Genomic DNA, 26,506 nt, shown 5'->3' on the forward strand with positions numbered 1-26,506 from the left:
TTAAGTATATTGTGTGAAAGGGTTATGATGTGCCTCAGTCATGATCCAGCATTTGAGATTTGTGTCTTTAAAAATCTAGCAAGAGCACACACACACATCTCCTTACTCTGTCAGCTGAGAAGACCAAGAAGCAACAACACTGCGGTACAATGAGCACACCCCGCACCCAGATCTGGGTTTCTAACACCAGTCCCTATTTCTCCTTGAAGAAATGGCTGATTCTAGGACTGGGGCAGGAAATAGATAAGATGAACTTGGTGGATCTTGTAGTGACAGAAAGTAAGGAAGTGCTAACACACACAAAATAATGTGTATACATCACAGGGACACAGGAGCCAACTGAAAGAACCCCCAGTGGCCGAAGCCGGAACAATTCGAAAACAACATAAAGTAGCACTGGATTACAACCCAAATTATAAAATAAATACCCACGAGTCCGTGCTGATATGAATAAATGATTGAATACATAAATAAATAGGGAAACCAGAGAAATCTCACATGCAGAAGAATTCAAAATAATTTATGTAGCTACTTCACCCTCAAGGAGATGAAGCATAACTCCTCAAGCATGGGACGTGCACAGTGACTTCCTTCCAAAGAATTCATTATGGAAAGGGAGGAAAAAAGAGGAACTTAACAGCAGAGAAACTTGACAAACACGACCTCAGCCAGCTGATCAAGGTTAACATCAATAGCGATAAGTCCTGTTGATAGTATGGACCTGTGATATGGTGTAACAAGAATGGTACTTTACCTCTGTGGTCTTCTCCCCAAAACAGATAAGCCCAGTTCAATCACGAGAAAAACACCAGACAAATCCCAGTTGAGGGACATTCTACAAAATCCTTGACTCCTCAAAACTGTCAATCATCATCAAAAACAAAAAATCTAAGAAACCGCCACAACCAAGTGGAGCCTGAGGCGACATAAAGACTAAATGTAATATGGCATCCTGGATGGGATCTTAGACCAGAAAAAGGACATTAGGTAAAAACTAAGGAAATCTGAAATAAGGTATGGACCTTCGTTAACAATAACATATCAATATTGGTTCATTAATTGTGACAAATGCACTATAATAATGTAAGATGTTAAATGATAGGGAAACCGGGTGTGAGGGATATGGGAACTCTCTGTACTATCTTTACAATTTTCCTGCAAATCTAAAACTGTTCTCATGTAAAATACTTACTTTTAAAAATCTAGCAAGAGCAGTTTTTGAGGGAGAGAGAAATAAACTTTTCTTCTTACCTGCCCCAAATCTCCAACAGGCAGACTTTTGTAAATACATGTAGTCCTGGGGAACAAGCATTTCCTCTTGCCCATTTACGTGGGGCGCCCATCACGCATTCTCAATGGGCTGGATATCTGCCCTCAAAGGGGCAAAAATTGGTCCATGGGGAGGGGGCGAAAATTCTTAGATATTACGGTGGTCTGTGCCACTCCAAAGCTTAACACTTCAAAATCTTATTCCTTAGTACTTAATTTCCCTCTTTAGGGAGAAATTAAATTTAATTTTAATTTATTTAATTTTTCTCCTTAGGCAGGCAATAACGAAGAAATGGTTGTAAAATACTGGTGTACACCACTCAAAAACACATACCTTATGCTTCCAAGGATGCACGCGAGACACAGAAGAGCTGGGAACACATTAAATCAATACAGAAAGAAAATCTCCCGTGAGCTCTCTCCACAGTCATTATGTCACAGTCATAGAATAGCACTCTATTCAGTTGTTGTTTTTACATGATTTTACATACTTGGTTGCAGGCACTCTCGTGATAGGTTTAAAAATATTTCTCATTTTTTAAGGAAAGAATAGGAAGATTTTTTTTAAATCTGAGCTTTAAATTTTGGTTGAACAAAACATCTTCATCACCATCACGACTGTTTATTGAGCAAGGAACTGTCCTCATTGGTTATGTTTTAACTTCAGGGAAAGTCCAGAGTAAATGCATAGGCGATGGCTTCCTCAGCCTACATAAGATAGTAAACTATTAAATGCAACATGGACACATTAAATCTCTCTTGTGGAGATATGGTCTTTAGTCTAAACTATGATTTTAAAATCATAATCCTTTCTAGAAATTATATGTTCTTCTAAATGTCCTCAATTGCCAGAACTTTTCTCTCTTATTAAAAGAGTTCAGGTTAGAATATAAAAAACCATATATCTGGGGGCCGGCCCCCTCGCGTAGCAGTTTAGTGCGCGGGCTCCGCTGCTGGCAACCCGGGTTCGGATCCCAGGCATGCATTGACTGACTGCTTGTCAGGCCATGCTGTGGCGGCATCACACATAAAGTGGAGGAAGATGGGCACAGATGTTAGCTCAGGGCCAGTCTTCCTCAGCAAAAAGAGGAGGATTGGCATAGATGTTAGCTCCGGGCTGATCTTCCTCACAAAAAACAAAAACAAAAACATATATCTTTACTTATTACAAATGTACCATACAAATGCAAATGTGAACAATAGGGAAAGCTGGGTGTGCAGTATATGAGAACTCTCTGCGCTATCTTTGCAATTTTTCGGCAAATCTAAAACTATTCTAAACTCACTTATTTTACGGGGCTGGCCCCAGGGCTTAGCGGTTAAGTGCTCGAGCTCTGCTACTAGCAGCCCAGGTTCGGATCCGGGCGCGCACCGACGCACCCACCGCTTGTCCGGCCATGCTGAGGCCGCCTCCCACATACAGCAACTAGAAGGATGTGCAGCTATGACATACAACTATCTACTGGGGCTTTGGGGAGAAAAAGGGGAAAAAAAAGGAGGAGGATTGGCAATAGATGTTAGCTCCGGGCTGATCTTCCTCACAAAAAACAAAAACAAAAACATATATCTTTACTTATTACAAATGTACCATACAAATGCAAATGTGAACAATAGGGAAAGCTGGGTGTGCAGTATATGAGAACTCTCTGCGCTATCTTTGCAATTTTTCGGCAAATCTAAAACTATTCTAAACTCACTTATTTTACGGGGCTGGCCCCAGGGCTTAGCAGTTAAGTGCTCGAGCTCTGCTACTAGCAGCCCAGGTTCGGATCCGGGCGCGCACCGACGCACCCACCGCTTGTCCGGCCATGCTGAGGCCGCCTCCCACATACAGCAACTAGAAGGATGTGCAGCTATGACATACAACTATCTACTGGGGCTTTGGGGAGAAAAAGGGGAAAAAAAAGGAGGAGGATTGGCAATAGATGTTAGCTCAGGGCCGGTCTTCCTCAGCAAAAAGAGGAGGATTGGCATGGATGTTAGCTCAGGGCTGATCTTCCTCACAAAATAAAATAAAATCACTTATTTTTAAAATCACGTATCTCTTAAGTACTGATTTAAATTTATTACAATAGTTAGTTCACTAAACCGTGAGCTTCTCAAGGGCTGGATTGAGTCTCACCCACCCGTGTGTCACGGGTGGAACACGGGTGTCCGTGTAGGAACTTGACCTACAACCTCGGACACAGCCAGCACTCACACGTGCTTGGACAAGTGAATAAAAAACTGAAACAATCTATCAAACTCCTTTTTTCCTAATATCGAGGAATTATATGCCCTACATGTCAGCCAAACATGGAGAGTCTTAGCTAAGGATTGTAAAGAAAAAAATATTTTATAACCACTGTCTGTTTAAATAACGCAAACCACTGTATCTCCTAGCATTATCCAAATTTGTTATTTTAAAATATAATTTTTTAAAAAGACCCAGTTCCATGATGATGCTAGAAGTCTGAGGAGGGAACAAGTTGCAGAAAGTGTAGGGAGAACTCATTTAATAGACAATTTTTTAAAAAACGATATTAAGGCTTTGCCAAGAGGTCACAGGAAATAACGGAGTCAGCGGTGAGCGGTGGAAATGCAGTCCTAGGGTGCCTCCTCGATGAGCGGCGAGCTCCCAGAGCGGGCACCGGCGACCCAAGCACGATACCTCGGCTTGCTTTCTCCTCTGTGTGTTGGCCAGAAAGGAAGAGTGAACTGGGGTGGCGCGCTCACAGCTTGCTGAAGAAGGCCAGAGGTCCCGCGGACAGCAAGACTGACAGCTGGAGGGAGCCACGGCGCGCGCTCCCCACGCCTGCCTTCTGAGCCGCGACCTCGCCTCTGCAGTCCGGGTTTCTGAACCAATCCTGATACGATGCACAAGGGAAAGAAAGCTAGAGACTTTTCCAGGAGGCAGCAGAGCACTATGGAAAGAACACCAGACTTCAGAATCTGACAGACTTGGGCTCAGTTGCTAGTCCTGGCACCTCACATTCTAACTCTGTGCGCGTTGGTGTCCTCACCTACAAAATGCGCACACCACCCCCCACTTCGCAGGGCTGCTGGGAGCGCCCCGTGAGATAATATCTACAGTACCTCTAGCCCGAGGGTCGCAAACCACGGCCCCTGGGCCAATCCAGCCCACTGCCTGTGAGCTAAGAATGGTTTCAGATTTTTAAACGGTTAAAAAAATAACAAGACTATTCTGTCACAGATGAAAATTATAAAATTCAAGTTTGAATGTCCATAAGTAAGTTTTATTGGACTACAACCATGCCCGATCGCTCACCTATTATTGATGGCTGCTTTTACACTACCAGGGCAGAGCTGAGAAGCTGCGACAGAGCACATAGGACCCACACAGCTGAATATAGTTACTGTCTAGCTCTTCACAGAAAAAGTTGCTGACTTTTGGTCTCGCTCCATCCAAAGTCAAGGAGAGGTTCTCAGTAACTGCCAGCTCCCTCATCCTTCTCAGTCTTCCCTCCAGGGCAATGGTTCTTAACCAGGGACATTCTGAGTTGTCACGACTGGAGTGGGGGCAGTAGTGGCATCTAGTGGGAAGAGGCCAGGGATGCTGCTACACACCCTACAACGCACAGGTCTGCCCCTTCCCCGACACACACAACAAAGAGCTATCCAGTCCCAACGGCAACAGCACCGAGGTAGAGAAGCCCTGCACAGCGTAAGAGGAAAGCCCAGAGTGAATTAAGGGAAAGGAGAATGGCTGATGTCTACTGAGTATGCCAAGGGTGCTGTGTCAGCCGCAAAGTAACCATTACCGTCTCCTTTCAGATGAGGAAACAGAGGCTCAGCACAGGTTAGTCACTGGCCCAACATCACACAGCCAGGCAGAGACTCCTGTCTGAATTCATTTCTGCATGTTCCAATGCCTTTTCTCCTTCCACTGTACATGGCATTGATTCTTAAAAACAGTTAAGTTCCCAAAGATACAAGGGTGCCAGCTTTTCTCTCTCTAATCCCTCTCCCCAGAAGGGTGGGCAGGGTCTTGGCTGGGTGGTTATGTGAGACTGGGACAGGAGTCAAGTCCTACAGCAGCCTCTTGTGTGCCAGATACAGCCTCACGGGGACCACCAGGCAAGGGGTGGGGTTGGGGGTCTGATGGGAGTTAAGAGGTCTGGGGGAACAGACCATCCTAGGAGGCTGTACAGTCTGGAAATAACATTCCAACTTATGAGCCATTGTGCATTTCTTATGAGGAGCTTCACAGTAGGTATTTTAATAAAATTATATTCTTAAGAGGAAGCACTATTGGCTGGGTTGTAGGCTTATGTAAGTTCAACGTTCCGTAAGTCAGAAAGGCTGACCGCTGACCATTGAGCTTACTCAGCCAAGCTCCAGACACCACTGGCCGGCCTGCACCAACTCCTGCAGTTACCAGAATAACCCCTTAGGACAGGGGAAAATCATTCTCCATAGGGCTGGACGTGTGAACCCCCCTGGAACGGAGGCACACGTGGGGAGTTATTCCAGGTAAGACATCAGCAACCACAGAAGTGAAAAATGTGGCATTCCACCCAGCTGTAAAAGACCTCCAACTGATTTAAAATCACCTACGCTTGCTAAAAGGCGGGCAGCAACTCTGACAAGTCAAGGCAGTCTGAGAGTGGTTCGCAAACTCTCCGCAGAAACGGAGAGGCTCCCAAGGCACCCTCTGGGTTTGAATCAAGTGCAAACGTTGACTTTTGTCTGCTCTGTCTTCTGCGGCAGCCACAGCCACCACCACACCAGTGAGCAAGCTGGCCCCAGGCACAAAGGAAGGCTCGGAGCCAGTCAACAAACGTCCCACATCCCTCCGCTAGCTGCCAAGCACTGCACTAAGGATGAGGGCATAAAGCTACCACCCCCAGGGAGGGCACAGGCTGGTGGGAGAAGCAGAACTATAAACTAGCCATGACAGCACAGTGTGATCTGTGCCAAAGAGCTGGGTCCCAGGCCATGTGGAGTCAGGGTCTAAAGCCAGCACGCAAGGCAGAAGTAGTACCCAAGGCAGAGTCGGAATTGATCTTCAAAGTGCCTTACAGTTTTCACGCTTTCATACAAGTTCAAGGTGGCCATTTCTTTTCTCCAGAACATTGTTTCTTGGGTTGAGCATAGTTGAGTCGGCGTATTTTAGGGGCCCTACTATATAATGATATCTCACTGGAAGAACTAGAATCGCTCTCAGGGAGTAAGAGGCCTGCCCTGTGAGAGGCAGAAGGAACTGAGGAAGGAGCAGAGGCAGCTCTCCCCTCGTGCCCACCCTGGCCACACGCTCCTTGGGGAGATCAGAGGATGTGTAGAGGATTTAAGTTGTATGTTTGCAGCATCTGTTTCTGCCATGCCCACAGGCTCAACGTGCCTGAGTTAAGTGTGTGCATGGTATGACCGCACATCACAGAGATGCCTGTGACTTATGAGGACGAAGGTATGGGAGGGACAAATTGGCTGGGGAGGTCAGGATGAGCTTCACAAGAGAAGGTACAATTTAAGCTGGGGCTTCAGGTGTCAGGGACACAGCATATGCCAAGCTTGGCGATAAAGAACATGGCATATTTAGGCAACAGGCTGGGTGGCTGAGAAGTGGGAGTGGGGGCCTCCCGAGGCAGGACAGCTCTGCCTGCAAATCTTCTTGGGCATCATGCTAAGCTACCTGGCTTTCGAGTCAGATATCATGGGCAGCTTCTGAGGGACTGGAAAGCAGGAGGGGGACAGGCTATATCTGTGTTTGAGGCAGAGCACTGGCCTGCATGTGTATAATGTCTGAAGCAGAGGAGGACTAAGCGAGGAGGGGTGGTGGGCATGGAGAGGAAGGGGCACGCATTAGAAGCACTGGGCCAGTAGAGTCAACGGATGTCTCCAACCTCATGATTCGAGGGGAGAAGGGGGACGACAAGCTTATCCTCTAGGAGTTGTTAGTAAAGTAGAGAACATGGGTGGGGGCTGTGTCCACTTGGGGGCAGAGTGCATGCAAAGTGATTGGGAACTTTCACCTGGGGGTGCCTGAAATCCGTTAAGTCGTGATTGAATCTGAGGGGTCACAACAGGGTGAGCGACGTGGGTTTTAAGTCAACACACATCAGAGGACGAACGGCGAGGTTACCATCTCAAACGGGCCTGATGCCGTGCCTCACACACAGTAGGAGCTGAGGGGTGGAGGCCATGGTGGCTGCTGTCATTCATGGGAGCCCCTCCCCACACGCCTCCACACGACAGATGGACTTGGGGCCTGGGGAGTGAATGATGCGGCCAGCAGGAACCCTTTGTCTGAAGTGGGCCTGGGAAGAAACTCAGGGGAAACCAACAGTTAAGGGACAAAGCCAAAAAGAGGAATAAAAGCAAGAATTAAAAACATATGAAAAGAAACAAGAGAGAACAGGGTCCGGGAGCCAAAGGAAGTGAGAATTTCAGAGGGGAGTGACTGGGTGTCAGGACAGCGCAATAAGGATAGAAAGGCACACTGGCTGCCGAGTTAGGAGGCCACCTGTGACCTTGGCGGGAGCGGTCGTGGTGACGTGTGGGGAGGGGAAGCCACTACCGAGGGCGGCAGAGGGATGCAGGGAGGAGGCGAACCCCCTGACGAGTCTGATCGGAAGGGATGAAAGGGGACGGTTACTTGAGGGAAAAGCAGGGCTCCGTGTTCTCAGCTGTGAAACAAACCAAGTGGAAACGTGAGGAGCAGAATCTCCCTCTGCCGTTTTAATTAGTTGCTATTCGATATTTCAGACCCACAATATGCTAAGGGAAGCTTTGGTTTCATGTTCTAATCCGTTTGCCTTTTTATTTTCCATTTCACGTACTATTCCCATAATTTCATTCTCACGTGAGAAAGCTGGAAATTGGAAATTTCCTGGAGCATTCAGAGGCTGAGCTCAACTGAGGTCATCTCTCCATCAATCACATTCTGACACGGCTTCCCTGGTTCTAGAGGTTATTTTTTTAAGACATGAAATTGGAGACTGGTCCCTAAAAACACTTTAAACTTTCAATATCACCCTACAGTTGTGTAGTAGTTTTTTAGTTTCCAATGTATTTTTATAGCCATTGTTTCATCTCATCCTTACAAGGACCCTAAGAGGGAGGAAAAGTAGATAAGCTTATCCCCATGTTATAGACCAAAACAACAGGCAGCAAACAAACAAAACTGGAAGCCCTCCAACGTGCCAAAGGTCATCCTCTTTCCCATTTCTCTACTCTTGCAATCAAATTATCAGTGGCAATGATGGCTTGATTCCTGACTTGCTAAAGACATAATTAGATCCCATTCAGATCTATTTCAATCACAGGTGAGTGAGAGAGAGAGTGCATTTTGACTTTTGCCTACATCAGTCCATTACTGGATGCAGCAGCAATTTTCACTAATACTGGGGTTCTAAACCTTGTGTGCTCAACAGAATCACCTGGGGGCACTTTTTAAAAAGGAAGATGCCTAGGCCTTTCCCAAAACAAGTTAAATTGGACTCTCAAAGACTGGATGCTGGACATTGTTATTTATAAAAGTTTCCTGCTGATTCTAATATGCAACCAGGCTGAGAACCGCTATAGGTAGTAAGTCAATGATGTAACGAAAATCAAATTAATAAGGGGGTCCTTTCTCTTTGGGGATGTTTATAGTGGAACTACCACCCACCTAGTTAGCAGGTACAGAATGTCTCTAATCCTCTGGCAAGTCTGATGGACTCTCCCTTCCATCTGACCGCTTCTCAGCAGTTTGAGCTGCCCCCCTCTCTTCCCCGGATGCTGCACCAGCCCCCCATTCCTCTCCTTGTTTCCACTCAGGGCCCCATGCTGGGGTCTTTGCACAGCTGTCAGAGCTCTGTTAAAACTCACTGTCACAACCAGGCTCAAAGCCCTGTGGTCCTTTCCCACCCCAGCCATACCTCACCTGGGCCCTGCCGACCTTTTCACACTCTGTCCTTCTCTCCCTCTGTTCCAGCCTTACACTGCTGTTCCCTCTCCCCAGATCTCTGCACGACTGGCTCACCAGTCACCTCCTTCAGGTCACTGTTGACATATGACCTCCACAAGGAGCCCTCTCCTGACCACCCCGTCCACAAGCACCCCACCTCTGACCCTTTACCCTTGGCCTTCGGTATTTTTCCTCAGGCACTTAGCACCACCTGTAGTCATATTATTTATCTGTTTCCACGTTCCCCTCTTGCAGTTTGGTGGAAGCACCATAAGGGCAGAGATGAGGCTCCAGCACTAAGAACAGTGCCTAGTGCACAACAGGCACTTAATCAATATTTGTGAATGAACGATTAACTCCTGGGAACTTGTTACTGCCTTCCATCCCCGAGGGCTTTGAAACAAGCGCAGTGGGCAGTGGGGCAAGTGATCAGTTCAGCCCGCCGGACACAGGAGTGGCCTTGTGCACTGGCCTGGTAGGATAAGGGTCCACGGCTGGTTTGGGGAGGTACTTGAGGGGGTACAGATCAGAACACGGTGTCCTGGGGCAGGGGGGCAGGGAGGGGCTGTTAATGGCAAGAGAGTCGGGACCACACAGAGATGTGCTTTTTCTGCCAAGCCTAGAGTTTTCCTTTGTGCTGTGGACATGAGGTCCACCTCTGAAGGCTTCAAGCAGGACTGGGATGAGTTACATCTTCATTTTCGGAAAAACATTATGGCAAGCTATCTGGAGGGAAACCAGAGGGGACCTGACTTAGAGTTTCAGATCCCTTCTCTACGTTATTGCTTCAGTCCCCAGGGTCTTGTGGCATTCCCAACTAGAAACCATGTGTTTACACTCTCAGGTCCCATTTACCGGACTTCTGATGGCCCTCCAGATAGAAAGGATGTTTAAGAGTTAGGTGTTTCTGTACATATAAAGAATGTCGTTCATTATTGTGAATACTGCATGAGTTACCTCTGTGAAGAATAATTACATGAATTCATGTTACGGGTTGGTAAGTCACATAAAATCAGAATGTTTAACTATCAGAGAAAGAGGGCTACAGTCTATCATCTTCTCTCAATGAGTGTCTCGTTTCTATAGGCTGCTACTTCTACAGTGACATCACATGGACCCACTGAAGCCCACCCTGTGCTGGGCCCTGCCGCTCCTGCATCATCCCAAGACCATCTCATCTCCCCCACTCCAGACACACCAGGCTCCTCCCTGCTCCTTGCACATCAGCCTTGCACACACTTGCTCTGCAGAAGTCGGACTCTTTTAAACTTATTGAAAAAGTTTAATAGCTTATCATCTTCTTAGAAAGGTCTTCCCTGGAAACCTATCGAAATATATCCCCCCTGTTGGTCCCTGTAATGTGTTTTTACTTTCTTAACACTATCATAATCTGAATTTGTTTTGTTTACATTTCCCTCATTAGAATGTAAGTTGCACAGGGGCAGAAAGCTCGTCTGCCTTCTTTGTGAACTGTATACCTGCACCTGGTCCACAATAGGTGCTCAGTTAAAAACTGGCTGAATAGAAAGAAACAGGGGAGCAAGAATGCAAATCTAAAAGTCTATACTCTAAGACACGGCAGGCACAATTGTGCAACAAAAATATTCATTAATGTGAGTATGTCTTGTATACTTGAAGATACACTCTGATGATGCAGTTTAAAATGAAAATGTTCGCTGTTATGTTTGATAACAAGGAAAGACACACGTCACTAGCGAGAATCCCTATTCTCACAACAGGTACACACATCCCATAGAGAATTCCAGCAAACAGGTACATGTATACACATTAACAGACATTTACATGCACCCCTTTTCATGCAGGGTCTTGGTTAACCACCACATATGGACACATATTGTAATTACAAAGCCATAATGCTGATTCCATGAACCATATGTTGAGATGAGCCCCACGGCATTACAACAAAATACCGTTCCCCAAATCCCCTAGGTCCTTATTCCCTTAAATCATGTCAGTAACCTGGAGTAATTTTAGTACAGTGGGTATGTACCTGCTACCTCCATGGTTCTAATCCTAGAGGTCGAATCCCAGAGGAGCTGGGACAGCTATCAAACAATAATGGTTTTTCCTAGTTTTCTATAAAGATGGTGCTGCTGGTGGCCGACCGTCCTCAGGTTGTGAGGTTGGCCAGCGGCAGATGTGCCGATTCCTCCTCCGTCACACCTCATGATGTCTGCAAGATGGTTGGCTGGCAAGAAAGATGAAGCTGGAGGTCAGAAACCAGAGCCGACCTGAGCTGGTCCATTCCAGGTGCACGCAGCCAGCCTTACCAGCTGGTGCCCTGACATCCCCAGGGAGGGCTGCCAGATGAAATACAGCACACCAGGTAAACCTGGATTTCAGATAAATGACGAGGAATTTTTTGGTATAAGTATGTCCCCAAATATCGCATGGGATATACTTACACAAAAAAATTCATTGTTTATCTCAAGTCCAAGTGTAAGGGTGCATGCTGTACTTTTATTTGCTAAATAACAGCTTCTATCACCCAAGAAACTTTAGATTATTCTATATTTTTCTATTATTAATTAGTGCCTATAAATATTTTAAAGACAGACTTTCTTTATAAAATACTATACTTCTCTTTTACTGCACCTATCAAATCATTTCTGATTTTGCTGATTAATGGCATGACAAAATGTTTTTTAATGTCTTAAGTTTTTCTTCCAGGAAACATCATCAATACTACCATGATTGACTTGTATTTTGTATATTCAATTTGCAACAGTCTCCATGAAACCATAATATTCAAAAAGTGCAGATTTGGCATTCAGATCCTTTAACCAAACCTCCAGTCTTTCCAAATGCTCCCTTTCAACTGAAAGCCTCTCTAGAAAATAAATGAATGATGTAAATCATATTATCATTACCCACATAAAGGTGGCCCACTGCAGCCCTTCCAGAAAGCTACAGAGGATTTTCATGATCTCAACTGCTCTTTAAAAAAAATCTGTTTTCTATCAGAAAAAATAATCTAAAAATAGTTCCATATAACATAAGGACGAAGCCATCTGTATCTTCTCTCCAAAGAGCTCATATTTCTATAGATTTTTTCACTTTCCAACTGTGCCAACAAGTTCTGAAATTTAAGAAAGTCACGTAGATTTGGCAGATAAAACTCATCAAAATATTAAATTTAATCACTAATGTTTCAATTATTTTATATTATTCTTTTACATCATAGAAGGCTCAAATGAAGCGTGTCAAAGTAAACACAGTATAAAACTGCATTAAAACTCACTACAAATTTTTTTTAAAAGTTGTATTAAAATGTTTCTACCAGTAATCGATTGGTAAAACCAAAATGTTGATGAAATAGACATAAATAGAGAAAATTACCCAATACTCAGTGAAAACAAATACAGAAGTTGTATATCTGGAAATGTCATCCCTGGTGTATATTTGAAAAATGACTTTCAACAGATGCAAATACTGCTGGCCACTCCTCAGAACTGACACATCAAAATTGGTTTGTATTTTATCTTCGGTAAGAATAAAGATTTCACTTTATAAGGATAAAGTTAGCATTAAAATAAAGGCAAACTTGAATAAAAGAATGCAAATGCAGTAAATGTGGTTTTAAAACTTCAGCCACCAGAAAGTCAAGAAAAAAACAAAAATGCTGACCTTTGAGTCGATGCTCTTCGTGGCATCCCAGGGGTCTCCGTTTAAGAGAGAGGCACTGATGACTTCATCAGCTCCTCCCCAGTCCTTCCTTTGGGCCTGTTGCACGGAAGATGCTAACTTGCTTCCCAAGTTCACCCCTGCATCAAAAAACAAAACAAAACAGCCCCATTCTTCACTCTGGTCGGAAGACTTTGGCATCAGAAGCTTGTGACGTAAATGAGTCAGTGAAGATATCTGCAAGTTGACTAAGCCCAGGGAATGCTATAATCTATGAAGTCACAAGTGTTAAAACTGATGAATTCTCTGTCAATCCAACCATAAAATTTTATAACAAAAAAAAACAAAAGCTAATTTTTTCCTTCGAGACCTACAGCATGTGCTGGGTGATTATCACAGTCAAAGTATATAACTCCATCCTTCAACAAGCAACAAAAGCACACAAGCAGTGACTTTTTAAATGATGAATTCATGCTTTGCCTAAGATCAGCTCTCTATTAAAAGTCGCAAGGCTTTAGCTGTATTAAGACTAAATCCATTTACTTAAGTCCCAGCGAATCAGTTAAACACAATGCCAATTCTCCTCTCTCCACTTGCGGAGGTTAATTTTATATGCTTCAGTGAGTGATTCTATAGACAAAATTAATTTGCCAGTTCAGACTGACTAGACTGGTTTACGTAAAAAAAAAAAATTAAGTCATTCAATAAACTATTATATGATCTTGTTTCTTGGGGTCCTGTCTGTCGAACCAGTTAATATACCGACAGAGGTTCAATTTAGCCCATTTCCATAAACAATTCTAATGGAAAGTATAACATTTTTCTCTTCTGGAGAGTGTATCGCTTTCTTAACAAATACGGTAATTTCTCTGGGCTTGCTCTCCTATGAGGTCACGCTTCTGCTATTTGGTGCGACCACAGTATATCCCTCAAGGTAAAGGATGGGAGCAGATTCTCTCACATGTTATTCCCATTTCTTCAACCAGGACTCATAATTTTCAGACCTGAGTCATAATAGCACAGTTTTAAGTTACTAAAGAGTTTGCATTTATTGGGCACAAATGGTATTGAAATTTTAATCCTAGACATTTTACAGTTCCCCAAATACTTTTAAATCCACACCATTTTATCATTCTCGATGTGGAAGTCTGCAGTTATATTCAGGTTACAAAAGGATTACTACTCGAGTATTAACTGTCTGACACAGCCTCTCCAGAAAAATTCTCAAGCTGGTCACAAAGCATTTAAAACTCCCAGTTGTCCAGGACCAAGGGAACAGGGATGAATTGAGAGTTGAGAATATGGCCCGTGGCAGAGGGGTGAGCTGGCTGCTCGGCCACGTGGGGAGGAGAAAGGGAGAGAGAGGACTATAAGCCAGGTGAGCAAGGAGGATGACGGTGCTTGGAGCCGGGATAAGAAGTCTTCCAGGAGGAACCATATTCAGGAGATGAGGGTTCTGGCTGTGCAAGCAGAGGAGGCTGGCTCCAGGTGGTGACATCTGTGGACACTGGTGGAGGGCTGGATGGAGGTGGAAAGAATGGGCTATCTGAATGGAAGACATCAGAAGTCATTCTCCTGGCTGCAGAGGGGGCAGCCATGGCAGTGTGCAGATCTTATACAAATGAACTTCATCCAGCAGCTTGACTTCATGCCCTCAGTGTGCCCCAAGGTAGCACCGCATGGCTACAAGCAGGGGCTTTGGAGTAAGACATACCCCTGCATCAGCATCATCTCTACCACGCATCAGCTGTTTGTTCATTTACTCACTCATTCGTATTCACTCATATTTATAACCATCTACCTTGTGACAGGTTCTCTGTAGGTGCTCTAGACCTGAAGGCTTCCATCCAAAAGTCCATTCGTTCTGCCTCAGGCTAGTACACCTCAATGTCACCTGCAGGTTCTGTCTACACTGCCAGGACCCTCATCTCTTAAATACAGCCTCACCCAGAAGATTCAGTCCATTTCACGCAGCATTACTCTCTAAGCTTTGCCAAGATCCAGCTCTCTTGCTTAGGAACCTCAGTAAAATTCATATGTTGGAATTAACTGAATCAAAGTGAGTTCTGATCCTTTATACAGCTCCTGCAGAGCTAGATAACACAGTGCAATTAACTGAACTTATCTTAAAAAGGGAGCTGGTGTGTTATTTGAACTGGATTAAAAAGGCTTTGAGGGGCCGACCTCGTGGTGTAGCGGTTAAGTGCGTACGGTCCGCTGCTGGCGGCCTGGGTTCAGCTCCTGGGCATGCACCGACGCACTGCTTGTCAGGCCATGCTGTGGCGGCGTCCCATATAAAATGGAGGAGGATGGGCACAGATGTTAGCCCAGGGCCAGTCTTCCTCAGCAAAAAGAGGAGGATTGGCATGGATGTTAGCTCAGGACTGATCTTCCTCACAAAAAACAAAAACAAAAAACAAAACAAAACAAAAAGGCTTTGAAATGCCAGCAACTATGGAGTAAAAACTCGAGATCCATCGAACTTTGCCCTCAACGAATGAAAACTATGCCATGTGCCAAGAGTTACCCTGGCCATTATTTTAATATGTTAAAATGTCAGGTAAAACTATTAAGAAAATGATTGCAAGCATTTTAAAATTTCTTCTATATAAACAAACCAATTTGATGATGAGCTACTCCTGGCAGTTCTGTCAGTTAAGTTTCCAGCACAAGTGAATTGTTAAATTGAATAGTTAGTCACAAATCCAATTGTCCAAGGGCTTGTTAAATCTAAAACTGGAGTCGTGTATCACCCGCCACCTGGCTGCAGTGGGGAGGACAGGATGGTTTCCATGGGTATTCCAGCCACCGTACTCAAAGGCCTAGAGGATTTTCACCCAGGCCCCAGATACTTGGAGAAAAGTCTTTGCATTTGATACAACTTGCTTGAGAAGCTGTATGTCTTAGAAGGAAGGAGATGGCGCCATGAAATTCAGGTCTCCTAGCTTATCATTAGCACGCCTCTGCCAGTGGAGGAACTAGGAGAGAGAGCAAGTCCACACCCTTGATCCTGCGGAAGCTGGGAAGGCGCTTGTGAGGTCTCCTATTTGATAATCAGCTGAAGCTGCACAAACCAAATATAAAGAACATTCTTAGTTCTCTGGACCTTCTTCCTCCAAGACTCTTAGTAACAGAGAAAGACAGTTATTTACTCTCCTGAAGGCACAATACTCCAACCACTGAACATTTCCCCTCACCTACATATTCCAGCATCTTAAGCCAAAAGAAGTCCTTTTTGGCTAAATTATTTTTCCTCTAAAAGACTTTATTTCTAACTATTCCAAGGAGAATTTACAGGCAGGCTGTGCCAGCTCTTGTAGAAGGCTGTGCAACCTTTTTAAGAAATTGAGTAACTACACTATTTGCTGAGTACAGTATTTATTATCTATGTACATGGATAATGAAGCCATCTCTCAGCTTTTTAACTGGTGGCACAATATCCCCCCAGCAGTCTCTGTAGTTAGAAGACTGTTTCTTATGAGCTTTGCTTATGTATTCATACACTGGTACTTCTTTTAGATGATGCAAATAAAAATTTTATTTGTGCTGCATGGATAGACAGAATAAATTATACACAGCTGTGAGATATCAGAATGTATTTTATGGAGTGATCTTGTTGACAAACCATAAAAGCAGGTCTTGGATGATGCGTACATTCAAGCCTTAGAAACCCAGGGAAAAAAATATGACCTTACAAAACATACAGTTTGCATAGGTTTTGTTTTTCATAATATTTGGGTATCAACAAAACTCAGTTGCCTAAATAAAAAATGTGAATAGCTGATACTGGGGAGGAACTTCTGGATTTTTGCTGTTGGGTAACCTGATGCACTGCTTGCCATTTTGAGAAAATGGCCAGTTTGTTTCTGAAAGAGAAGGAAGGAAAAGTATTAGATATTTTGGTTTCTAACACAATCATTTTCTGTAACAATCAGCTCTGCTTTCCCCCGGGATGTGTGTGTGCCTACTTCGCTTGTCTCCTCATCTGAGTTTGTCATCTTCAGACCCGATTATGGCCGGTGAAGAGGGAAGTTATAGGCCAGTTCCTCAGGCAAGAATCTTTCAGCAATGGCTTTTAAGGTCTTAGAAAAGCCAGCAATGAAGACACCTCCCAAAAGTGACTCTAGATGCCCTCTTGTGAGAAACCCAGATCCTGGCTGCTGTGTATGTCCTGCCCCATCCCTGCTCTGGCCAAACCTCCATTGTCTAGCTTACTAAGGGAGGTCCAGACCACCCTGATGCCCACCTAAGGGCTCTGAGATAGTGAACAGTGAACATCTTGGAGCCACAAGTCCTGGCCCTAGTCTGAGTCCTCTTTGACTTATTGCCTCAGTCAAAGTCTGTTATCTGAGGTTCTGGCCTCTACAAAATGGGAAGACATTCTCTCCCCTCATCATTCTCATTGGGTTAAGGAAGCTCAAATAAGTCAATGCAGTCAAAGGGCTTTCAAAATCTTAATGCATGAAATCAGTCTGGGATATCAGAATCCAAGTTTCCAGATTCTAGGCAGTGTTTGTCTAACCAAACCACACTACTGGTGTGAAAATGACAACTATGTACTGATCATTAGAAAACACCAGGGGCTGGCCCGGTGGCACAGCGGTTAAGGTCAAGGGCTCTGCTTCCGCGGCCCGGGGTTCACCGGTTCACATCCTGGGCATGGACTTACGCACCGCTCATCAAGCCATGCTGAGGCAGCATCCCACATAGAAGAGCCAGAACAACGTATAACTAGAATATACAACTATGTACTGGGGCTTTGGGGAGAAAAAAGGAAAAAAAGAGGAAGATTGGGAACAGATGTTAGCTCAGGGCCAATCTTCCTCAAAAAAAAAAAAAAGCACCAACTGTGTGATATTAAAAAAAAAAAAAAGAATAGGAAACACCAGGGTTTATCCACTCAAGCCACCCAATGGGCCATCAGGGAAGACAAACTCTGATGAGATTACTAGTCAGCGTAAAACTGAAACATTACCCCTGGAGCTCTGGCTTTAAAGCGAAATCATTATCAACACCTGCAGGAACTAAGAGGCAGGAATCAATCTGGGGCACCAAAAGCAAGATTAAGATAAATATTCCTTTGAAAATCTAGCTGGGGGGAAAAGAAGTTGAGGCGGCCATCATGAGCTGCAAGAGAATTGGGAGACATGGCCCTGGAAACTCATAAAGCATTTTCCTCAGCCCCAAATATCCAAAAGCTAAAGAAAATCTTATAGAACTGACCGAGCAACTCCTTGTTTCAGGGAAATATGATGACAATGCTCTCATAAAGGACAACTATATTACTTCCTTGGTTCAGATTCACATCTACAGTCTTAACCAAATAACAATGCCACTCTTCAGCTCATCTGCAGACTCCCTGGGTAGAAACTAGGGATGTGATTTTTAAATGACATAGTTCAGGGATGCTCAAAAGAAGCACGGCAAAAGTTCATCTGAAAAGAGCAATTTTTCAGTGGAAAAACCTGAGAAACACTACTTCAGCCAGACGATTAAGGTCATCATCAACAGTGATAAGTCATCTTGCCGGCATGTACCCTTCATAGGATGTGATCAAAACGACATTTTACCTCCGAGATCTTACTCGTCAAAACCCATAACCCTAGGCTAACCTTGAGACAGATGCCAATAGAGGTGCATCCTACAATATGTATGCCTGACCCGCACTCCTTGAACTGTCGATGTCAACAAGGACAGTCTGAGAAACTGTCACAACCAAGAGGAACCTAAGGAGACATGACAACTCAACGTAATGTGGGGTTCTCAATGAGACTGACGATCAAAGAAAGGACATTAGGCTACAAGTAAGGAAATGTGATTAAAGTATAAACTTTAGTTAAAAATATTATGTCAATATTGGTTCATGGGTTGTAATAAATGTACAATACGTACTACTGTAGGATGTTAATAATAGGGGAAACTGGATGTGGGGTAGATGGGAATCATCTATACTATCTTCTCAATTTTCCTATAAATAAAAAACTGTCCTTTGAAATAAAGTCTATTAATAATCATTTTTAAAATTTAATCTGAATCTTGCAAGAACAATGTCATTCTGGAGCAATTCAGTATCAAAAGGCTCAGAGATGGCCGGTTATCACTGAAGGCTCCAAAGACCAGCAAATTGGAGTGTTTGTCCTTCATCTCTCTTCTAACATTGCTATTTGTTTAGATGGAGGAAGACGCAGTAACTGCAGTCAAGGGAAAAGCATGAAGTAGTTAATTGACAAAGTTTCCTAGAGTATAAAAAGGCAGAGGTGTGTGAAGGTAGTTGAACCTTAAGCAACTGAAAGGCCACTCTAAGTACCCCAGAGTGCTCTCGAGAACATGGAAACAAATTGCGACAAAAACTTCAAAATTTTTAGATTATTGGTTTAAGGCTCTGGGATAGTACAGAAGTGAAAAGTTGATTTAGGAAGGTGACACCAAGTGACAATCACATAAATACTTTGATAAAAGATGTTGAAATAGAACCAGATTCTCTCTGGCAGGCTAAGTTATCAAGACTCAGTCCAGTGTAAGGGAAGCAGCTATAGTATTTTGAGTCAGAAGACACATCCTGCAACCACCACAAGCTATCTAAGGATGCTCTTGATCAAGTTTCTTGCAGTCCTTGACATTCAGATCCTTATGGGTCCAGCAAGTCTATGGACCATCATCTACCCCAGAGCACTGGCAGGAGGACCAAGGGAGATCACAGATGCAAGGTGTACGTGGATGTCATTTGGCTCAGTTTTATGTTTGTTTCTTTTTTAAATCAGTCTTTGGAAAGAAATACACCAAAATGCTCCTGCAGGTTTTTTCTGAGTGTTGAGGCTATGACTTCATTGTTTTTCTTCTTTATGTTTGCATGCATCTCTGATTTTTTAATAATCAGCACATTTATTCATCATAAAAAGTAATAAAAAATAAATTATGCTGAATAAAAAATAAACTTGAAATAATCAATCATTTGGACTCATGACGACAAACCAACTGACTGAATGTTTTACTTTCTTACCAGCTTTCCTGGCATCACAGATACGCAGCCTTGGGCATGCTAGAGGACATAGCCCATTTGGAAATACAAGCAATCAAGTGTTATGGAAGAATTACAATTTTGAAAAGATGTTTTATATGTCATTTCAACGCTCAAAGAAAGCTGGTTATAGCTTCCCATAAATGTTTCCAATGGATTCATACCCAAGCACAAGTTGTCTCTACTACACAGAAAAATAACTTGGCATGCCCATAGAGTCTCCCATCTGTGGGGAGCAAAATCATTTACAACATTAACTTATATTTTTATACTCCTTTGCTGGTCAGTGGAAGCTAATGCAAGTCCCATTGTACAAATGATGAGACTGAACTATAGGGTTATATGAATTATTCCCAATATTGCCCAATAATAAACAGCAGAATTAATGGCAAAACCCAAGGCCTTTGCATTCAAATACATTCATTCACTTTGTTCTTCATAGGAGGGACAAAGACACGCTACAGGAATTCATCTGTAATATTTTCTGAGGGGATGGGAGGTAGGTCAGAATTTTCCAAAGTTTGCTCTGCAAGAAATGATGTAAGGGAAAAATGGAACCGATTATTAAAATCTATACCCCAGGAGCAATTTGGGGAAGTTAACAGCAAAAGGATAAGAATGGAAATTAGTTTATTCCACTTACTATTATAAATTTATTAAATGGAATTAAACAACAATGAAAGAGCAGGCATTCTGCATCTATACTCAAGACCCAGTTCCATCTAGGGCACTCTCTAACATCCTCACTGCACCATTGGTCATTGGTGGCCACCTTCTGCTGAATATACACCCGATTTAGCAGCACTTGACGATTAAGGTTTTCTTCTGCTTCTCTGACTAGGTCTTGCCTTTCTCCAGCCTCCTTCCCACCTTGGGGGACTTGAACACCCCCCAAGTCTCAGCTCTTGGCCATCTTCCCTTCCAACTCTTACTGCCCCCCAGAGAACTCATTAATTTTTAAGCTGATGTTGCCCAAATCAATATTTTTCCATGTGGCCCATTCACCCAAGCACAGTCTGCATTACAATACGTCTCAGACACTTTAATTTCCGTGTCTCATCACCAGCTTCACCTCAAATTCAGTATGTTTACAAATCAAAGGTTTCACTCCATCCCCTAGTCAGAAAACACAACATTTTCCATAATACGTGTCTTGTCAATGCCATCACCATTCACCACTCCTTAAGTCACGTGGCTGGGTGCCTTCTTTGACACAGTCCTTTTTTATCGCCAAGAGTCAACAACTCCAATATAGTGTTTCGTGCTTTGTTTTTGCTCTCTCTGGTTTTCTAAAAACTCGCCTACTTCTTAACCAAATCCTAGATAGCCTCATCATCCGCAGGTTCTCCCTCTTCCAGTTTTAAAGGAGAAGGAGATTTGATAAGAGCAAAAATCTGTGGCAGGGTTTTCCATCCAGAGAACATGAACGTAAATGGCCAAAGGCAGTAGAGAGCTTAGTGGGTTCTAGGGACAGAAAGGCAGTCAGTACGGCTAAACTGCAGTGAGTGATGGGATGGAGAGTGTGAGCAGAAGCAGAAGGGTAGACAAGGTCTCGATCATGGTGGGCCTTCCAAGGCAGAATTTGGATTTTATTTGAGTGTAATGGGAAGGCATTCTAGAGTTTTTTGTTTTTGTTTTTGTTTTTTAAGCAGAGTAAATCATTCATATTAGAAACGTTCTCTGTCTGAGAATGGAGTGTAGAAGTCTGGAGAAGAATGGATAAATAAGAACTATTCACAGGGCAAAAATACAATGTTGAGCATAGATTACACAATCAATAAGCACTAAGAGATTACAGTGTTGAACGCTAATTGAACAACTGCTATGCACCAAGCCCCAATCTAATCCTTTATCAGTTTAACTTGTTTAAATCTCACAACCACTCTATGGTATTTATCCTCATTTAATAGATGAGGAAACTGAGGCACAGAGAAGTTAAGCAACTTGCCCATGGTCAAACAAACCATGAAGCCAAGTTCTAGGATCTGTGCTCCGGTCATACTCCATGATCAATAAACAATCACTCTGGCCAGGAAACACTTGGATTAAATTCAGATTCCTTCCTGAGTCCTATAGGTTCTGGAACTTCATCCCCTGAGAGCTCCATCTTGCTCACTCTGCTGTGACCACACTGATCACCTTTCTGACCCCTCAATATGCCCAGCTATGTCCTATTTCATGTTCTTTGCATTTGCTGACCCCTCTGCTGAGAAGACTACTCTCAAACCTTTGCCTGCCCCCTCAATCTCATTATTCATGTCTCAGCTCAAATGTTACTACCTCAGAGAGGCTGCCCTAGTTAAAGCCCTTTCTCTCTAGCCCATCATCCTATTCTGGTCCTTTCACAGCATTTATCAGTACCTGAACTTCTTTTACTTATTTATCCTTGTGTCTGTCTCTACCACCCCGCCCCCAACCTAAAGTAGAAAGAGGTAGGGACTTCATCTGTCAAATTCACTGCTATATCCTCATACACAGACAAGTGTTTACTTAATGAGTTATTACCAAACAAATGAAAGTTCCCCCAGCCTCGATGTGGTCATAATGACATGGGGGAGGAGACCAGGCTTGGTTTTCATTGTGGAGATTCCCACAGCTGACTGATTTTTAGCTCACCCAGCAATGCCTGGTCCTTTGCAGGTCAATGCACAGAACCAAACCCACAGGAGCCTCATTTATAAGCCAGAATTCCAATTTACTTATTTTTAATGAGAAAGAACTAGCAAGTCAACCAGAATCCTCATCTAAGGCACTTTGCTCATTATCTTCCCAGCAGGAAATCTTCCTTGAGAAGCCAAATTAAGATCAGAACAGAAAACTAAGGGACCATGATAGAAACTGTCATCATGGAAGCCTGATAATTCCTTCTCAACTCAGGAGTGTGGACCTGCCGTGCTAACCAAGGGAGTACTACATCCCAGCAAGAATGTGGCTGCACACCAAGAGGAAGGGAGCACAGCCTGATTATTTGGACTTGAATGCATTTTCTCTAGACTCGGTGAGTTGTCCAATGCTTATTAACTCAGAATGTAGTTGACTCTCACACCACCATTTAGAACACTTCATTTTCTTCATAAGAAAAATGCTCTTTGAATTTTAACTCAGGTAATAGTTTTCAGAACTAAACCCCATGTGTGTTTATGAGAAAATATATTCAGAATTCCAAAATGCAACACCAGGGACATATCCTGTGCCCCACGGCCCTACTGCAGGAACTTTCCCTTCCCCCCTTCTCCACCTGCTGGGCACTCAGTTGTAGGGACTCCTGTGGCTTGGGCAGGATGGGGGTGGGAACAGAGCAAGAAAGGGAGTTGTGGCTTCCAGGTGGGACTTGCAGGGCAGTGAAGATGGGGGTTGCTAAGTTAGGGACGCCTGCCTAAGACCTAATGACCACAGGTTGAAGTGGGGCTCTCTGGAGGTGGGTGCTGATAATCATTTTTACAGCTTTTAATTTTCTAGTTGTCGACTTGCTCATTGAATGTGGGGGACATAAATGGGAAATCCTAATTTAAATAGTCAAACAGGATAACCAAAACTATTATAACCTAGGATTAGAGCCCTGAGTTCAGAGAAATTTTAATTCTACACAATTTGACAAATATTTATTAGGTTTACAGAATGACCTAGGAACACTTTTAATCATTTCGATTAGAAATACTTTTGTTCTCAGTTTTTGAAACTGAACGATGTGCTTAACTATCTTTAATCCTTGCTTCATCTTACACAGATAAAGACAAAAAAGTAAACTGTTCAGTTTAGGAACTTTTAAACAATTTCCTTTCAATAATATCCAGCTTTATTCTGATCTTTTCCTACAGCCCACACAACTAGCCAATCCCATACTGGCCGGCAGGTATCTTATCAGAGCAAGTGTATTTGTGGGCTGAGTGTCACTGCCCTGGTTGAAAGTTCACACTAATGAAGCATTAATTTTCTAAATGGACTTTCCATTCTCTGTAAAATCAGCACTGTTATGTCATCCAAGTGCCACCATGTGAAAGGGCTATTGGCAACCCAAGGAGCTTGTCCATCCTCTCCTCTGTCAGCCTCTCGTCACACAGTTTTGCAGAGTTGAATCAACAAGAGGAAGGACAATTTTCCATGGGCTCCCTGCACTGATGAATGCTGGAGGCAGGGTGTGGACAGGGCTTCCTCCTCGCCAGACCTAAAACGGGACTGTCTTCTGTTCCTTCAGCAATGACCAGGCCCTGGCAGGTTGACAACTCAGTAGCTAATCATTATAAAGAAAATGCCCTACAAAAAATTTTTGACCATTTCTAAAGAAAAAATCATATTTCTTTGTTGTTTTAATGTGCCTTTGTCACCGAAGTTGAACTTTTCCATATTTTTATCTTTCATTTCTTAATTGGGGATGATTTGCTCATATCTATTGCTCATTTTTAATTGGCATAATTTGTTCTAATTTATTTATGTGTTAAGAATATTAAACAGGCTTATTTCTCAAACAAACCAACAACTGTTGAGTCAAACAGAATCCTCCCTGAAGAGTAGAGGCCGGCTGTCACACGTCAGTGGTGATTTCCCTTCTGCTGTTCAGAAGTGGGGTGTAGGTGGTGTAGGATAATAGCCAACAGCATTTCAAGGTTCCATGTGAATCTAGGATAGGTTTAAGCTCTGCCTTTCACCAAAGGTGGGACCTTTCTAATGTATACAGTCATGTGTCACTTGATGAGGACACGTCCTGAGAAACTCTTCATTAGGCGATTTCGTCATTATGCAAGCATCAGAGAGTGTACTGACACAAACGTAGATGGTAGAGCCTCCTACACACCTAGGCTCTATGGTGCTAATCTTATGGGACCACCATCGGACATGCATTATTATGTGGTGCATGACTGTACAAGGAAGTCCATAGAATCCCTCTCGACTAGAATAGTGGAGAAAATGGAAGGAGATGATTTGAAGAAGGAAAGCCTTTGGCTCAGCACCTGGTTCATGGTAGTGCTCAGTAGAAACCATTACAGAAGTGAAAAAAGGAAAGAAAGAAACCTTTTCTGAGTGTCGATTTCCTGGCAGCTCCCATGCTGTGTGTTCTTTCCTTAAATTGGACTTGATTCTGCCCTCAGGGAGCACGAAGTCGAGTAAAGAAGACTGAAAGGAATGGCGCCTTTAAGAGCCATCGGAGTTGAGCTAGGAAACCGACTGAGTTGAGATGGTCCAGGAAGTCTTCACGAAAGGGGTGCCAATTATAGCAGGCTGTGACCAGGTAGGATTTGGGTATTCACATGTGGGGGAAGCGGGAACAGGGAGGAGAGCGGAGGGGAGGAAGTCTTCTTAGACTTAGACCCCTGGTCTGCCTACATGACGTGGCTGAACAGCAAGAGGAGAACATGAGAGCACATGGACGTACAGGAGGAGAAGAAGGTACTGACCCGCGTCCAATCAGAAGCGCAATACATGTGACTTATTGGTCTATGTTTAGACTTTGTTCTAACAGAACGTTTTTGTTCTATAGAAGGGCTGGGCTGAGATTTCCTCCATCACTATCCCGCACGGACTTTCAAACTCACAAACCCTTCATCCCTGAGGAATTTTCTTTGACAGTCACTGTTTATGACAGTGAATAATAAATTGGGATCTACGTTGAGTTGCCAGAGGTAGCAAACAAAAATATGATTTCTAGGGCCTGGTGCCGTGGCCAAGTGGTTAAAGCTCTGCTTTGGCGGCCCGGCTTCACGGGTTCAGATCCCAGGCACAGACCTACTCTACTCACCAGCCATGCTGTGGCAATGACCCATGTACAAAATAAAGGAAGACTGGCACAGATGTTAGCTCAGGGCTAATTTTCCTCAAGCAAAAAAAGAGGAAGATTGGCAATGGATGTTAGCTCAGGGCAAATCTTCCTCAGCAAAAAAAAAAAAAAAAAAAAGACTTCTAGTTAAATCTGAATTTCAGAAAAACAACAAATGATTTTTTAGTATAATTATGTCCTATGCAATATTGGGGATGTACTTATACTAAAAAAATTATTCCATGTTTATTTGACATTCAGATTGAACTGAGAGTCCTCTGTTTTATCTGGCAGCACTAGTTCCAGGCTTCCTTGAATAGCTCACTGGCCCACAAAGCCAAAAAATTTCAATCAATTCTTAGGAACATGTTCTAGTTTCAAAATTTGAAGTGAACATGAGAATGCCTGAAACATAATTATTTTCAATCAATTCAGAGTGTATGACAATATTTTCTATGGCACAGAATTTGAGACCAAATAACCTAGTGACATATTTTGAAGGGGGAAAGGAGATTTTAAGCTCACTGGAGAACACACCTCTTAAGTAACTGGATCCTCTTAATCTCGCAGCTTGTCGAACCCAACTGCTGGAAGACAAAGTCTATACACAATGAAGAGCTTCATTCAAGGGTCCACATGACTCCATCCATCACCGAAGCACATGTCTGGCACGGACTGAAAGCCAAATGCAGTCTAACAAATATTTCAAAACTGAATTTATATCTTTCTAACACATGGTTTATATACAGATGTAATACCTAGAGAGCTTTGCAGTTCTCAAATAATATCCTGGCTAAACTACAAATGATATCTGCAGCAGACCACAATACCCAACTTATCTGCTTTTTAAATATGTTAAAGAAAGCTAAGTTTATGAGGGGGGCGCTGTCCGGAGATGCCTGTCTCAGTATGCAACTGTTATAAGATAAGGGAC

At 43.3% G+C, this 26,506-nt stretch overlaps 1 long non-coding RNA gene across 1 annotated transcript in view; it reads right to left on the reverse strand.

Moving 5' to 3' along the window:
• The window catches only part of LOC147916927 (uncharacterized), a 94,794-nt gene that overhangs the window by 36,201 nt on the left and 32,087 nt on the right, over nucleotides 1–26,506 (reverse strand). The window contains exon 2 of the long non-coding RNA XR_015552534.1: nucleotides 12,806–12,942. This is a non-coding gene — a long non-coding RNA (uncharacterized LOC147916927). The remainder of the gene's footprint in view (nucleotides 1–12,805; nucleotides 12,943–26,506) is intronic.

This window comes from Ceratotherium simum, chromosome 6, assembly GCF_057802395.1.
Source record: "Ceratotherium simum simum isolate JZ-2026a chromosome 6, ASM5780239v1, whole genome shotgun sequence".
Taxonomy (NCBI): Eukaryota; Metazoa; Chordata; class Mammalia; order Perissodactyla; family Rhinocerotidae; genus Ceratotherium; species Ceratotherium simum.